Source organism: Octopus bimaculoides, chromosome 2 (genome assembly GCF_046866305.1).
Source record: "Octopus bimaculoides isolate indiv1 chromosome 2, ASM4686630v1, whole genome shotgun sequence".
In the NCBI taxonomy this organism is placed as follows: domain Eukaryota; kingdom Metazoa; phylum Mollusca; class Cephalopoda; order Octopoda; family Octopodidae; genus Octopus; species Octopus bimaculoides.
The window spans coordinates 60,138,433-60,154,343 of NC_142929.1; the positions used below are offsets into that span (position 1 = coordinate 60,138,433).

The following is a 15,911-nucleotide window of genomic DNA, read 5'->3' on the forward strand; positions in this document are numbered from 1 at the left end:
CTCCCAAGGCTCTAGTAGAAGACACTTGCCCAAGGTGTCACACAGTGGAACTGAACCTGGAACCATGTGGTTGGGAAGCAAGCTTCTTACCACACAGCCACACACACACATATATATGATGTATAAATAAAACCATCAGTATGAAACTGGAAAATTCTACACATTTGCTATCTCACAAAATATTGGTTTCAAATTTTGGCACAAAGCCAGCAATTTCAAGGGATCGGTAAGTTGAATAAAAACATTCCCATTGTTCAACTGGTACTCATTTATCAACCCCAAAAACAAAAAAGGCAAAGTTGACCTCAGCAGAATTTGAACTCAGAACGTATAGACAGATGAGATGCCTTGTCCAGTGTGTTAATGATTCTGCCAACCCACTACCTTTCTATCTCACAAAATATTGCTTAATGTTCAAAGTTATGGTAGCAGACACTTGACATACAGTCAATTTGAAACTGAAATCATAGGGTTTAGCATAGTGAACATTTTAACCACACATCTACGCCTGCATCCATATGTTTTGATTAAAGCATATGGTAATCAAAGAAAGGTTATGAGTTCATACCCTGCAATATTCAACATATTGCACACCTAGGTAAATTACTTTACTTTGCCTCATTCATTTCAGGTGAAAATATATGCTTATTCTCATTTCATGGTTCAATGGTCAGAATTAAGAAGATTGCCCTAACTGTTAAAACACCTGCTCTACCAATTCATCCAAATCCTTTGACTTTGCTAGTGGTGCCCGAAACTGATGTGAAATCATTTAAATTCAGTTTCAACAGGATGTTTTATTAAACTTCTCCTTTCCCACCTCTTCCTCTTCATCATCTCTTTCATCATCATCACTTTTAAATCTGTCCTAATTATCTTTCCCTACTCATCTTTATAATCACTACAATGAGGATCATGATGATGATGACGATCATAATAATAATGATGATGATGATGATAATAATAAGTAATGAGTTTTCCTTTTAGTTTCTATTCAGTTTATTAAGCCATTGGCTAAAATTATTTAACAGCACCAACGCCACTGAAATCATTCCTGCTCCTCCTTCTCCTCTGCCTCTTCCTTCCCCCCATCATACACCTACTTACCAATTTAAGTTCTATTTTCCAAAAATCACATCTGTTCAAATATTTGAGTGAAGGAAGCATGAAATAAAACAACGAAGTTGGTTTTGTTCAATTATCTCTTTTGTTACATTACTAAATTTTATGGGATACACATCCTTTCTTGACATTGGTAAAATTTTTAAAAGAAAACTAATAAGAAAAAAACTGATTTTGCTAATTTTATTTTCTTCCTTTCATTCTTTTTTTTTTTACCAACAAAGACCAAATTCTTGTTTCCAGTATCCTACATTGTGTAGAATATAACACTATAAGTCTTTTGTCTATTAGCCTTTTGTCTGTAAGTCAGACTAAACTTTTATACCTTCCCATACAAAAATAAAGTCTCTTCTTCTAACTACAGTGAATACTGCATAAAAATGATTGATGTTTCAATAAGATTATGTGCTAGCAGCGCTAACATAAGAAAGAATTAGAACTGGATAATATCTTAATATCTTTATACAAAACTCAAGAAGTAAATACACAAGTAAATAAGCATATAAATTACCAAATGAATAAATAAATCAGCTAATTAAATGTAAATTGTTGTCAATTTGAAAAAAATTTGCAAAGGCTTTTCTTTATATTTACCTTCTTAAAAGTTTTACATGATAAAATCCACATTAATAGACTAAACTAATTAAAATAAACTACTTCTGTGTCAATCAAATCAGCCAAGTTATCTATCGGTTTCCTATCTTCTGGGTAAGGGTTGTTGCTGTATTTTTTTATTTGGGGTTTTGGTTTTGGAAACCAGTATGCTTTTATGGCACAACCCTCTCTAATCGTATTTGGAGTTTGTGGTTAAACCTTGGTTTCATCCCACTAAGATAATACCAACAGCCACTAAAAGAAGCCATTAGAAGAGTTTCTGTTCTATTGTACCATGTCAGCTCATTCCAATTTGGCATAGTCCAGTTTGCTTTTTGGCGGCATTTTATGCAGTTTATTTGAAGCAACCTTGATTCCGAGATAACCTCTGTCTGTCAACCTTCAGATGCACTATCTTTAAATTCATATGTTCTGAGAAGATGCTGGTCACGTGAAAAGCACCTAGCACACTCTGTAAAATGGTTGGCATTAGGAAGGGTATCCCGCCATAGAAACCAACCGAAAACAAACTATGTAACCTGGTGTGGCCTCCAGCCTTGCCAGTTGCTGTCAAGTTATGCACCCAGGCCAGCATGGAGAATGGATGTTAAATGTTGATGATGATGATATACATATATATTTAATTATTGAAGAACAAAATTAGAATGATGTTTCTGAATTTATAATCATGGATAGTATAACATTTTGACAATTTTTCTTTTTTTTTTTTTTTTAATACTTTTGAAATGACATGAAGCTAAAATAAAGATGAAACACTGTATCGTATCTTTATTCACTTTATCAAGTATCAAAACTTGTGTATATATAGATATATACAAACTAACATTTTTTTTTATATATATATACATATATATAAGCATCAAATGTGTATTGTATGGTACAAATAAGATGATATTTTTTCAAACACAGTTTGCTGACAAATTTTTCCCCTTTGTAAGGATAATGTTTACTCAGTATTTCTGCTGCTCTGACAGCAATTCTGTGTTTGAAAAAAATATTATCTTATTTGTATCAAAAATTGTATTTGGGTAATTACATTCACATTGACAAGCACAGTTATACATACAGCCATAAATATTTACATGAATTAATTAAAATGTACTCATACATTTGGTCAAGATTATACTACAACCTCCAGAAATACATGAGGCGGTGGTGGTGTAGTCTCCTACATACAATGAACGATCTGTTAACTGTTTAGTCTCAGTCTGAATCATTCTAAATCTCTCAGTGATTGCTGTTTCTTCCTGGTGTCTTTTATTAACACTGTAATACGATTTTTGTCCTTGGTAGCAACCATTATTTCCTAGTATATTTGCTTACCCCTACAAAGTATAAAAAATAGTCAATATATCCTTCACACTTTACATTTCTTACATTTATTCAAACCCCCAAAGAATCCTTCTCAACACATGGCTATGATGCTCCCCCCACTACTCCTGCTCATGATCAGAAATGCACATATTGTCAGCCACTAAAGGACATGCTCAAATGGTTGAGCTCAAGCAATTGTCAAGCAAATCTGTGGTATTGAGCAGAACATTTGCTATAACGCTATTTCAGCTTCAGCAACTCAGTGCTGAATGTTTGAAATGTAATGGAAATTGATTAGTTTCAAAACATTGATGTCCAGGTCATAAAAGCAAAACTTGAAGGGAATAGTAGTCATGTCCTTTGATTTCTAGATGAAAGCAAATAGGAAATAGCACTTATTGACCAAAAACAAAAAAAAATTGTTACACAGTGTTATTTCATACATTATATGATGGTTATAAATGACCAACATCATACAAGCAATGTTATTCATTTCAAATCTCCTATGAAAAACATGTCTGAACATAGGTGCTTGGAAGTAGGTGAGGGTTGGTGGCAGGAAAGGCATTCTGCTGTAGTAAATCTGCCTCAACAAATTCGGTCTGACCCATGCAAGCACAATAAAATGAAACTAAATGCTGATGATGATTGTCATCATCATTATTATCAACCGTCTCATTTTTATGAATATTTTCCATGGGGTTATTAATTAGATTGACATAACGTTTGTCCAGGCAGCACCACAATCCTGCATCAATTTCATGTTAACTAACGACTTTATTACATGTCTTGTTCATTCTGCTTCTGCTACAGTAAATCGAACTACGACGTAGGTGCCACTGAAACAGCCTTCATAAAACTCCTCCTGCCCCATCTTACTCAGCTGTTTATCCTACCCATAGGATATGTGGACATATTACAGTGGACATCATGTCATCTCACATTATGGTAATTCTAAGTCTATCATTTACAATATCTTCATCCAACACTATGTAGATATATGTAGGCATGTACATTTACTCACACATAATGTTTATTTCGAAGTTGTTATTTTAAAAGTATTTTAAGAGTAACAGCAAAACATTTATGATGGAGTATTCAATACCAAATGTAGAGTCATATTTATGATAAAAGCAGCTAAAATTTTCACTTAATACCTTAGAGTTAGACAAGCTTTATATGCAAAACTTGATGTCAGTCAAAATTATGTGTATACATGTGTGTATGTGTGCATGCATGTGTATGTGTGCATGCGTGTGTATGTGTATGTGTGTACAACATGCATGTGCATGTATTTGTGCATAGTTGTATGCATGTTTGTGTGGACGTGTTTCTGTATGTAAGTTCAAAGTATGTCTTGATTAGCATTAAAAACAGCTTCCCAACACACAATTCAATGTGGAAACATCTATAGTCATTCCACCTACTAGATATAGTATCCAAATCTGCTTCAAATTACAAAGCACCATGTGTTGGCTAATGTAGTTCTACGAATATATTTACTTGCAAATGCAATCTGGTATGATACTTATTTTAGAATTTTTTTTTTCCTTAGTGAAGTTATTAAATAATGGATGTAAGAAGACACAAAAGCAACACTCTTTTACTTGTTTCAGCCATTTGACTGGCCATGCTGAAGCACCACCTTTAGTCGAGAAAATTGACTCCAGGACTTATTTTTTGTAAGCCTAGTACTTATTCTATCACTCTCTTTTGCCGAACCGCTAAGTTACGGGGACATAAACACACCACCATCGGTTGTCAAGCGATGGTGGTGGGGACAAACACAGAAACACAAACATATACACACACACACACATATATATATATATATATATATAAATATACATATATACGACGGACTTCTTTCAGTTTCCATCTACCAAATCCACTAACAAGGCTTTGGTCGGTCTGAGGCTATAGTAGAAGACACTTGCCCAAGGTGCCACGCAGTGGGACTGAACCTGAAACCATGTGGTTGGTAAGTAAGCTACTTTCCACACAGCCACTCCTGACAAATTCAAGTCAAGTGAATCAAACTCCAGTACTTATTTTTATATTAAGCCTAGTACTTATTCTATCAGTCTCTTTTTGATGAACTTCCAAGTTATGGGGATGCAAACACAACAACACTGGTTGTCAAGTGATGGTGGTGGGGGACAAACACAGACAATAATACACACATATAGATATTCCTGCGTACACACACACACATACATATGACAGGCTTCTTTCAGTTTCCTTCTACCAAATCCACTCATAAGTCTTTGATTGGTTAGGGGCTATAGTAAAAAATATTCCAAGATGCCATGCAGTGGAACTGAATCCAGATCCATGTGGTTGGGAAGCAAACTTCTTACCACACAGTCATGCCTGTGTCTATTAACATTTTTTTACACATACACACTTACAAACTTCAAGAATGACTTCTTGAAGCTTCATCTCAATTCACTGTAGTAGTGGACAGGTTACTTTGTTGCACCATGCTTGCAGCACAGCAGTGTAGTTTACAAGAAATTATTAACAGCATTAGATTCTCAAAGATAGGAATTCTAATGGTTACAAGTAAAGGGAGTTGCATAAACTTCCATTTTACTGATACAGTTTGTGACATGCAGAATAGGTGCTAACAAAATGTGGTGAACAAGAACAATATAGTTTTAATTAAGGAAGATTGTATTCTTATCAAGGAAAAGCAAACATTGTTGAACAATATTGAACTTAACAAAGCAAAAGAACGAATAATAATACAACAAAACATTGAAATATTTTTTTCAGATATTTGATGCACCAAAATCCCAATAGATTTAAATTGGAATTAGGTAATGCAGTAAAAACATGTGACCTAGTGGTTAAATCATTATGCTGGTGATCATAAGTTTGTGGTTTCAATGCCTGGGCTGGGCAGTACATTGTGTCCTTGGGCAATGCACTTCATTTCATGTTGGTCCAGTTCGCTCTGCTGAAAACGAGTTGCATCTTCGAAACAAAAATTTTATGGACGTAAGATGCCAACAGTCTTCAATGGCTACAGCACTCTGGACGATTGGCAGTGTTCCAGCATAGCCACTGCCTTAGGGCTGAAAGATATAAACGAATAAACCAGGAGCAAATAGTAAGAACTTTCGCATCCATAGTGACAACTCTGGACATGTTTCTGTTTCAACAAAGCATAATACTGACCAATTAGTGTTTATATATATATGTCCTTTCATGAACATCACAATGTATCAATGGATCGTCTGGCAACATACAAATCCACAACCTTTGCACCCATCAAGATTTAAACAGAATTGCAGAAATTATGATTCACTGCTGACTAAGTAATAGCCGCACTGTGAAAATGGTGTGTGTTTCCTTAGTTTGCGATATTGTGTTAAATTCTTTCGAGAAAAAAACCTTCTAGAAACAGATCAGTATCATTTCCAGGTAATTGATTTATTAATTATCTACTTAATGGGATAGTGGAGGCGCAATGGCCCAGTGGTTAGGGCAGCGGACTCGCAGTCATAGGATCATGGTTTTGATTCCCAGACCGGGCATTGTGAGTGTTTATTGAGCGAAAACACCTAAAAAGCTCCACGAGGCTCCAGCAGGGGGTGGGGGTGGCGAACCCTGCTGTACTCTTTCACCACAACTTTCTCTCAGTCTTACTTCCTGTTTCTGTTGTGCCTGTAATTCAAAGGGTCAGCCTTGTCACACTGTGTCATGCTGAATATCCCCGAGAACTACGTTAAGGGTACACGTGTCTGTGGAGTGCTCAGCCACTTGCACGCTAATTTCACGAGCAGGCTGTTCTGTTGATCGGATCAACTGGAACCCTCGATGTCGTAAGCGATGGCGTGCCAACAACTTAGAGAGAGATAAATGGTGATAGATTTTTGGATCTATAGGGATCTACAGGGTTTGGAAAGGAATAGTTCTACTTTTTGTCATTTTCTTGCTTGATCTTGTATAATATATTTGAATAACTCTGAGTTACATGTGAAAGGTGGCAGTATATGGCCTAGTGGTTGATGATGGTGGCGGTCCATTCATGCTCATGAGATGGTGGCTAGTATCAGCTCATGATCATAAGGAGGTTGTGGTTTCAATTCCTGAGCTCAGTGGTGCATTTCTACCCTTGAGTAAGTCACTTCATTTCATAGTGATCCAGCTTACTCAACTAAAGATTAGTACCAGTCAGGTACTGGTGCAGCCCTCTATCTTCCTCCAGCTATCATGTCCAGGTTATTGACAAGATCAAGAGTGAGGGAACCAAGAGGTGGGATGTATGTCAGTTATTGACTATATAGGCACTTGAAACAATTAGTGAAAGAATAGTACACATTACCAAGCCAGACTCAGTTTAGAATGGCAGTTGGCTGCACTGTACGTGTGATAGGTTTTAACAGATATGTCATGTTTCTATGATAATAGTGTCATGCATCAGTAACACTGCTGTAGTCTCATTTCATTTCCTTCATTCAGTTTGAATAGTCTCAAACTCATAATTAAAAAATTTCCTGTTCTGGCATTTGGTGAACTAGAATCAATAAGTAAAAATAATAATAATAATAATAAAATATATAAACATATTAAGTGATTTATTAAAAATAAATGTAAAATAAAAGAATGTTTTGACTGAGATTGAACTTAAGACAAACATGACTGCACGAGTCTATGGGAAGTAAGAACCCCAAATCAAAATTCTAAGCTAATAGAGAAACCAAACTAGACAAGATATCAATCATTCTTTTGTTAAATGCAATCTTCTTAGTTCTGTAAAATGAAGTCAAACAAAGGAAAGATGAAAAAATCTGGCACGAATTTTACCCAAGCAGTCTCAAAGACACTTAATGGAAATTAAGGCATGGATGAAGCAAAAATCACCCAACCCGAGTGTTTATTTGTTTCTGTGGCTTCATACCACCAACATTGATTATTTATGGTAAATCATTTTTGCAGATGAACCAACAGACAATGATTTTCTTTTGCAGATTTACTTCTCTATTTTTGTTTTTTCTTTTTACTTTGTTATGAATTGGTTTTCTAGTAGGATACAGTTTTAAACACGCATACATATGCACATGCATACATACATACATATATACACACATACTTTTCTTCAGCAACTCATTTTGAATTGTTACTTTGGTGGCAGGTTTTGTCCAAAAAATTACTAAGTATTATACCAGTCTAGTAATATTTTACATATTAACAACTATAGGCTAGTGTATTGGCTTGTGTATGCACACACATACATACCTATGTGTGTGTGTGTGTGTGTAAATTTTTTGTGTTTGTGAATGCATGTCTTCAAAATGCCAGCATTATGTAAGTCATGTCATTGTGTGTGTGGTCGAATGTCATGGAAAAGAATGGTAAAAAATTATGACTTTCCAATGAATTTGCATTTTTTAGCTTTTACTTGTTTCAGTCGTTAGACTGTGACCATGCTGTAGCATTGCTTTGAAAAATTGTTTGTTGAACAAATCAACCCCAGTATCTATTTGTTTTAAGTGGCACTTATTCTATCAGTCATTTCTGCTGAACTGCTAAGTTGCAGGGATGTAAACACACCAACACCAACTATCAAGCAGTAGTGTGGTACAAACTCAGATATTAAGGCACACACATAGATATACATATATATACAATGGACTTTTTTCAGTTTCTGCCTACCAAATCCACTTGCAAGAGTTTAATCAGCCTCAGGCTAAAGTAGAAAACACTTGCCTAAAGTACCACATAATGGGACTGAACCGAGAACCATGAGATAGGGAAACAAACTTTTTACCACACAGTCACTTCTGCACATACATTATTTTATTTGTTTCAGTCATTTTACTGTGGCCATGCTGAAGCACTGCCTTTTATGATCTCACTTGGCTTCACAGGTCTATACAAGCACAGTATATCACCAAAAGATCTCAGTCACCTGACAGTGCTTCTGTGAGGCCCAATGCTCGAATGGTGCTTTTTACAACACACTGATATCAGTGCTAGTCAGACGGCACTGGCATTGGGCACACTTGTTTTGACAGGTCTTTTCAAGCACAGCATATCGCCCAATGTTTGTAATTATTTAAAATAAATCTTTGAAAGTATTTAAAATAATCATAAACTATTTGCATTAGACCAAGACACAACATGCAACAAACAGAGGTGATGGTGAGTGAAAAGTATAGTATTTTTTCCTTTCATTACTTAGCCTGTGTGTAATGCTTCCACATGATTAGTTGAAGGAAAAGGCAAAAAGCACAAGAAAAAAGAGAGAAAAAGAGGGTAAAGTGAAGAGTGAGAGAGAAAGAGGGAGTGTGCTGTGTATGAAGTCTATAAAATTGTGTATAAAACATATAAAGTGTATATATGAAATGCATTAAGTAATCATTGTATTCTGATTTCCTTCACTTTTCAATGATTAGTGACTATCTTTTTATACAGACACAACACAGCTTTCAGGTTTTTTGGATAAATTTTCAGAAATAACCCAGTAAGTTTGCCATTAACTCTGTTAAATATCTATGGGTCCAGCTAGTTATAATGATAATGGTTTCAAATTTTGGTCCAAGGACAACAATTTTATGGTGATGGAGTGGTTAGTTGATTCCAATGACTTCAGTGCATAACTGGTACTAGTTTCTTTACAGACCCTAGTGCATAACTGGTACTAGTTGCTTTAAAGACCCTGAAAAGATAAAAGGCGAAGTTGACCTCAATAATAAGTAAATAAATAATTTCTAAGTAAATATAGATGTTGAAACAAATCTTAAGAAATACAGAAAAAGGATTAATTTTGTGGGCATGTATGTTGCAATGTGGCACAGATTGTTACCTAAATGAAGAATTTCTTGTGTCATCCATTTTATTTATTTGGTTTCACTGTAGAGCAACCAAAGATTAACAAGCTTTTACAAATTCTTGTGAGAATGCCTTTTAAGCATAACTTGTACTATCTGGAATGATTCAGTTTTAGTGTAAAAATTGAGCCTGTTATAAAGAATCTCACTTGTTCTCTACTTTAGCAACAATCCCATTCTCTATTTTATATAGTGTTGAAGAAAATCAAACATGATTAGAGATTTCTACTATTTATAAGACTTGTTTATGACATATGCTTGTGTAAAAATGTATGTTTATATTCAGCGATGGTTGAATTTATAACATCTATTCATCACACCTAAAAATTGCCAGTGTGGTACTAAAGAGAATGTATTTTTTATAGCCTACTTCGATCAGAGTAGAGACTTCAAGGTTGCATATGAGATAGATATTCAACTAGTAAGCCAAATATTCTCTAAGTTTATTTGACATTTATCCAATCATAAATGCCCAAATCTATCTGGCAGGAATCATCGTACATACAAACAAAGAGACCATTGATCCACAGCTATTTAGAGTATTCCTATCATGTAGCTAAGCCCACACATCAGACAGAATGGTGCTACAAGAGTTTTATAGAATTAATGGAAGAAAAACAAATGGATTGTTCAATATTTTTCTTTTTAAGTCAGTCAGTACAAGATCAATGTCAAGTGTATTAGTATTTTGTTAACAAAGAAGATTCTAATGGGAACAAGGCAAGCTTAAGAATGTGAAAAGCCATATTAGACTGGTTATTTATTTTTTTAATTTTAATTGCCATGTCCTTCTCAGGTATATTCTTTTACCTTCAATGTCCCGGTAAGTGCTAATGAGTAATGTGTCACACTAAAGATAATGAGATGTCCAATGCAATCAGGTGTATAGAAAGATAAACTATTTTATTGACCATCAGTGCAACAGTAAGTCTTACAAAGAAGTATTGAGTCAACAGTATGAAATGGAGATGAAAAAAGAATGTAATCTTTTTATTTAATTTTTTTTTCTTTTTTAATTTCCTTTTGTACCCAAAGAATGCACAAAGCGTCATGAAAGTTTATTTGATTTAGAAAAGAATTCTATAAAATATCAGCCATATATTTCGTGCAATAATTTTTCACAAGTTGGTGTAAACCTCATTTAATCTTCAAAAGGCAACTGTGAAAGTGAGCAGAAACTGAGTTTATAATAATTATAATAATAATTATTATATAATAATAATGAAGGTGGCGCGCTGGCACAAGGCAGCGCGCTGGCAGAAACGTTAGCATGCCAGGTGAAATGCTTAGCGGTATTTCGTCTGCCATTACATTCTGAGTTCAAATTTCGCTGAGGTCGGCTTTGCCTTTCATCCTTTCGGGGTCGATAAATTAAGTACCAGTTATGCACTGGGGTCGATATAATCAACTTAATGCCTTTGTCTGTCCTTGTTTGTTCCCTCTATGTTTAGCCCCTTGTGGGCAATAAAGAAATAAGAAACTGATTTTATAATAATTACATATAAAAAAACGTGTACTTGTGTGCAAATGAATGATAGAGTCTTTCTCTGCAGTCATTCAGCCTGCTAGAAATAGCAGCTAAATTTTCTTCAAAAAGCTTGTGATAATGATTGTGATATGATGAGTGACAACATTTAGGCCAATACCCAATCAGAAGCTTGGTTTGTTGAGACCAACATAGGAGAGAAATTTAAAGGATATTAAATGGATGGTGAGAATATGACCCAGTGAGGATATTGAAATACCTGTAGTGTATTGCTCAAGTGTATGCTGTTTGGGGTGACACTTGAGTTTGCCCCCTCCTCTTCAACCTATAAGCCTATACAAATCAAAAATAAGAACAAAAATAAAAACAAGAACAACAAAAATCAAAAGGATGTACACATTGAATGTAATAGGTTGACACTCAATAGAAGATGGAATAAAAGAGGTGTGACATTTCAAGCATGGTTCTTAGTCAGAAAGAGGAAAGTTCTGGAGAGAAAGAAAAGAATAGTTTGAGAAAAACATGTTTTTCTTAGCTTGGACTGCTCTTTTCCTTCTCTCTGGTTCTTTCTTCTTTCCTCTTTCTGATGAAGAGCCATGCTCAAAATGTCACACCCCTTCTTTTTTCCATCTTAAACTTTCTGAGCATCAACCTTATACATTCACTGTGTATGTCCTTTTGACTTTTGTTGGTTCTGGTTTCGTTTCTATTTTTGATTTGCCTATTATCACACACTCACACACATCTACGTTTTTCCAATGATGATCTAGAGTACTTAATTCTTGGTTTCAGAGTACCTACTTCTTGGATTTCCTTACACTGGAATACCTTACTCTTGGATTATGTTACCCTTTCGAGTTCCCACAGAGTACATTGTATTTGTATCTTTAATTATAAACCTATAAATTCTTATACTGCACATCCAAAGAGTCACCTCTCTAAAAGTGTCACCCAAGGCACCCCTCACGCCCTGCAAGCTACATTACTGAGAAATATAAACATAATTGGTGGGGTTTGTACCACCTTAATTTTTATTTCTTCAATTTCCAATTTATCCTTCTCATTAAAATTTATCATCAGAAAATGAAATCTATTTTTTATCATTAAATCATATTTAACTGATTGTTGAAATTCAAATTGTTTTCTTATTTTTAATTTATTCTTTTTTCTGATTCTGACTAATTTTCTATATTGTTTCTTGTAGATAATTATTTAAATAAAATTTGCCGATAGTCAATTTACTTATTGCATTGATAAGCCATACAATTTGTATGATTATTATCGCAAACAAAAGAAAAAAAAAATTCAAGAAATTTAGTCAAACACTTTCTAACTATCTACAGTGGATGTCATTTAGAGAAAAACTAATCTTGGCTTTATTTTCAGTAGATTTCTGTGAGTAATGGAAGAAAATGGTTAAGAACTAAATAAAAATGTAAGGCTTCCTATATATTCTTTTATTTTCTTGTTTAAATCTCCCCTCTCTCTTTTTCTAACTGTGTGTGTGTGTGTGTGCGTGTGTGTGTGTGTGTGGACATGTATATCTATTTGTATGCATGTATATTCATCTGTAATGGATAAAGTGTCTTTGTTACTTAAAGACAGTTAAAGTAGACAATTATTCGCAAGAGCTAGTGATATGAGATAACAACATCATGCAAAATCAGTTAATAAAAAGGAACACACAAAAACAAAACAAAACTCCTATAAGTCTCCCAGATATTAAAATAAAAGTCTATAAAAACAATCAATCAATAACTAAATTCAAACTGTGTTCTGCTATTTTACACAAACTGTCAATAAAGTAAATTTTAAATTCAATTAAGAAATGGGCCTTAAATTTCACTTATTTTTTTCAAAAAAAAAAAAAAAATAGAAGTCCTTTGTTCAACAAAGTGCTGGTCAAATTTCCAGAAGAAAACACAGAGGAAATGGAAACAACCATACAAGCTGTTAACTTAAATTGGGAGAGGGCAGGAATCATAATACATTACTAAGATCAAAATTGAACTTTCAGCTCCATTTTTGGATAATTTCATTCTGTTCGAGAGAAAAATAGAAAATTTGCTTTCTATTATGTCTTGAAGTTTTATCATTTAACTTTTTAAGTTGGCAACAACTCAGAAACAAAAATAGTGTTAAAAGTGGATAGTTTCTGAAAATATTTTTTGGCTGTTGTAGAATGCATATAGGTGTGTGTGTGTGTGTGTGTGTGTGTGTGAAAGAAAGATAGACAGATAAAGAGTGCAGGACAAAGAACATACATTTATCATACCTTTAAATTCATGGACAAAAATATTACTTGAATGCTAGTAAAATTGTAATTTCAAAATCAGTGAAAATTTTTGTTTATTTATTATATGTGCAGTATTTAAGAATTAAAATACAATTATTTTGAAAATCTTTATAATTTTAATTGAGCCCTGGCAGCAGTTATAAAGTTAAGATTAATATTACTGAGATTTCCTTAGCTTTCTTTTTACTGATGTCTATTTTCCTACCTCGGCCAAGCACAATTAAATGTTTTCAACAAAAGTAAGAAGTGTGTGTGTGTGTGTGTGTGTGTGTGTGTGTGTGTGTGTGTGTGTGTGTGTGTGTGTACATATTTATAATAATAAATACCAAAATGAATTTGTGTGTGTCAGTGTGTCACACTTTGACCCCCTCTCTCACTATTCAGTGACACTTCTATTCCTCATGCTGGGGTGAGAGTAATAGTAGGCATAGAGATGGTGAGGGAAGACAAAAAATGTTTATCATGACAAAAAAAATTGTAAAGAATTATAGATGTCCAATCAGTAATGTTCTTCTATGTGTAACACCATTTTTCCAAAATCACCATAACAAATAAATGAAGCCCAGTCCTTGCAAATAAAGAATGTTTACCCTCTTTCTTGTTTAATTTACTTCTTTCATTGCTTTCCTATAATTATAAAATGTGTATATTTTAAAAATAACGAGATGCTCACGATTGTCAGAACGGATTCTATTGTGTGTCATATATATTTATAAAAAAAACAAAAACATCTTAAATAGAAGAATGTTTCCGACAAACTTTCATTTTATTTTTTATTCTTTGTTTTACTTGTTTCAGTCATTACACTGAATTCTTAGTTCAGTGAATGAACCCCACTACTTCGTTTTTCTTGAGCCTGGCATTTATTCTATTGACCTCTTTTACTGAACCTCTAAGTTACAGGGAATGTAAACACATCTACACCAATTGTCAATTGGGGTGGGGGAACAAACAGACACAAAGGCACACTGACACACATATACAGTGGGCTTCTTTCAGTTTCCATCAACCAAATCCACTCATAAGGCTTTGGTCAGCCTGAGGTTACAGTAGAAGACACTTTCCCAAGGTGTCTCACTGTGGGACTGAACACAGAACCATATGGTTGGGAAGCAAGCTTCTTACCACACAGCCACACTTGCGACTATTTTAAGTAAAACAAAATTGTTATTCAAAATGAAACATTCCTGGAAAATAATTTGTCCAGAATGGGTTAATATAATTATTATTATTATTATTATTATTATTCATTATCATTGCCACAGGCATCCTCATCATCATCACTACCATTGTCTCTTTTACTCCTCCTTCTTTCTCTAAATAAAATGGTCACTTTTGTTTTTTTACACCCACAGAGTCTAATAGAATGTAGAGTCTATAAATTGGGACTGATTCCTTTGTTATTACTCTCACTAATGATTTAAAACACTTCTTGGTTTTCATGGGCATAATATTATCAGAACTTTATGAGTAAAGTTTGGTCACTGAGACTAGGCTTTGCATATTTTTGCATATGATTAAGACAGGGTAAGGAAAAAAAGTTCTCTAGAAATACTTTAAGAAAAATAAGTAGGTGAGGATGCATACGTATCAAGTTCACAATTCAATAACAAACAAAACATCCATGCCTTGGCTACATAGGGGAAGATGGATATAAAAATGATATATAACATCAGCCATCAAGATGACTATGAACAAAATGATCCATATTTTTACTTGTGTATAAAGAATGGACTGCTTGGCCATTAGTATCGAGAAGAGCACTAAAGTGACAATCATGGTATCTAATTTCAGTAATGTATTTTAACAGATTAAAGATTAGATTCTAGAGTTCAGAATAATTTGATATAGGCATGCAGTTCTTTGGATATTAATAATATCACCATATTAGCATTTACTTCCATTATAATCATTTTTATGATTGCTGATATTATTATTATTATTATTATTATCATCATCAAAATGAAAATACAAATTACAAAAATAGAACCATAAGAAATAGTAGTAGAAGAACAAATTGAAAGAGTGTTTTACATCCAGCGACTTGGTTTGCAAAAGACATTAAGATGTCTGGAGAGAAATCACAAATATTAATTTTGACTGAATGAAGAAATAACTGGACAAGACAAAGACAGGCAAACTGTCCATATAATTAATAACCTACAGATTCATTCAAGGAAAGATCATCACCACATGGGGGATGATATAAGTGGTATTAGAGAGTATTGACTTGCAC

At 34.0% G+C, this 15,911-nt stretch overlaps 1 long non-coding RNA gene across 1 annotated transcript in view; it reads right to left on the reverse strand.

Annotated features, from left to right (window-relative positions):
• Positions 1-9,062: 9,062 nt before the first annotated feature.
• Positions 9,063-15,911, reverse strand: part of LOC149137083 (uncharacterized) — a 48,487-nt gene continuing 41,638 nt past the window's right edge. Inside the window, exon 2 of the long non-coding RNA XR_016239189.1 lies at positions 9,063-9,721. This is a non-coding gene — a long non-coding RNA (uncharacterized LOC149137083). The remainder of the gene's footprint in view (positions 9,722-15,911) is intronic.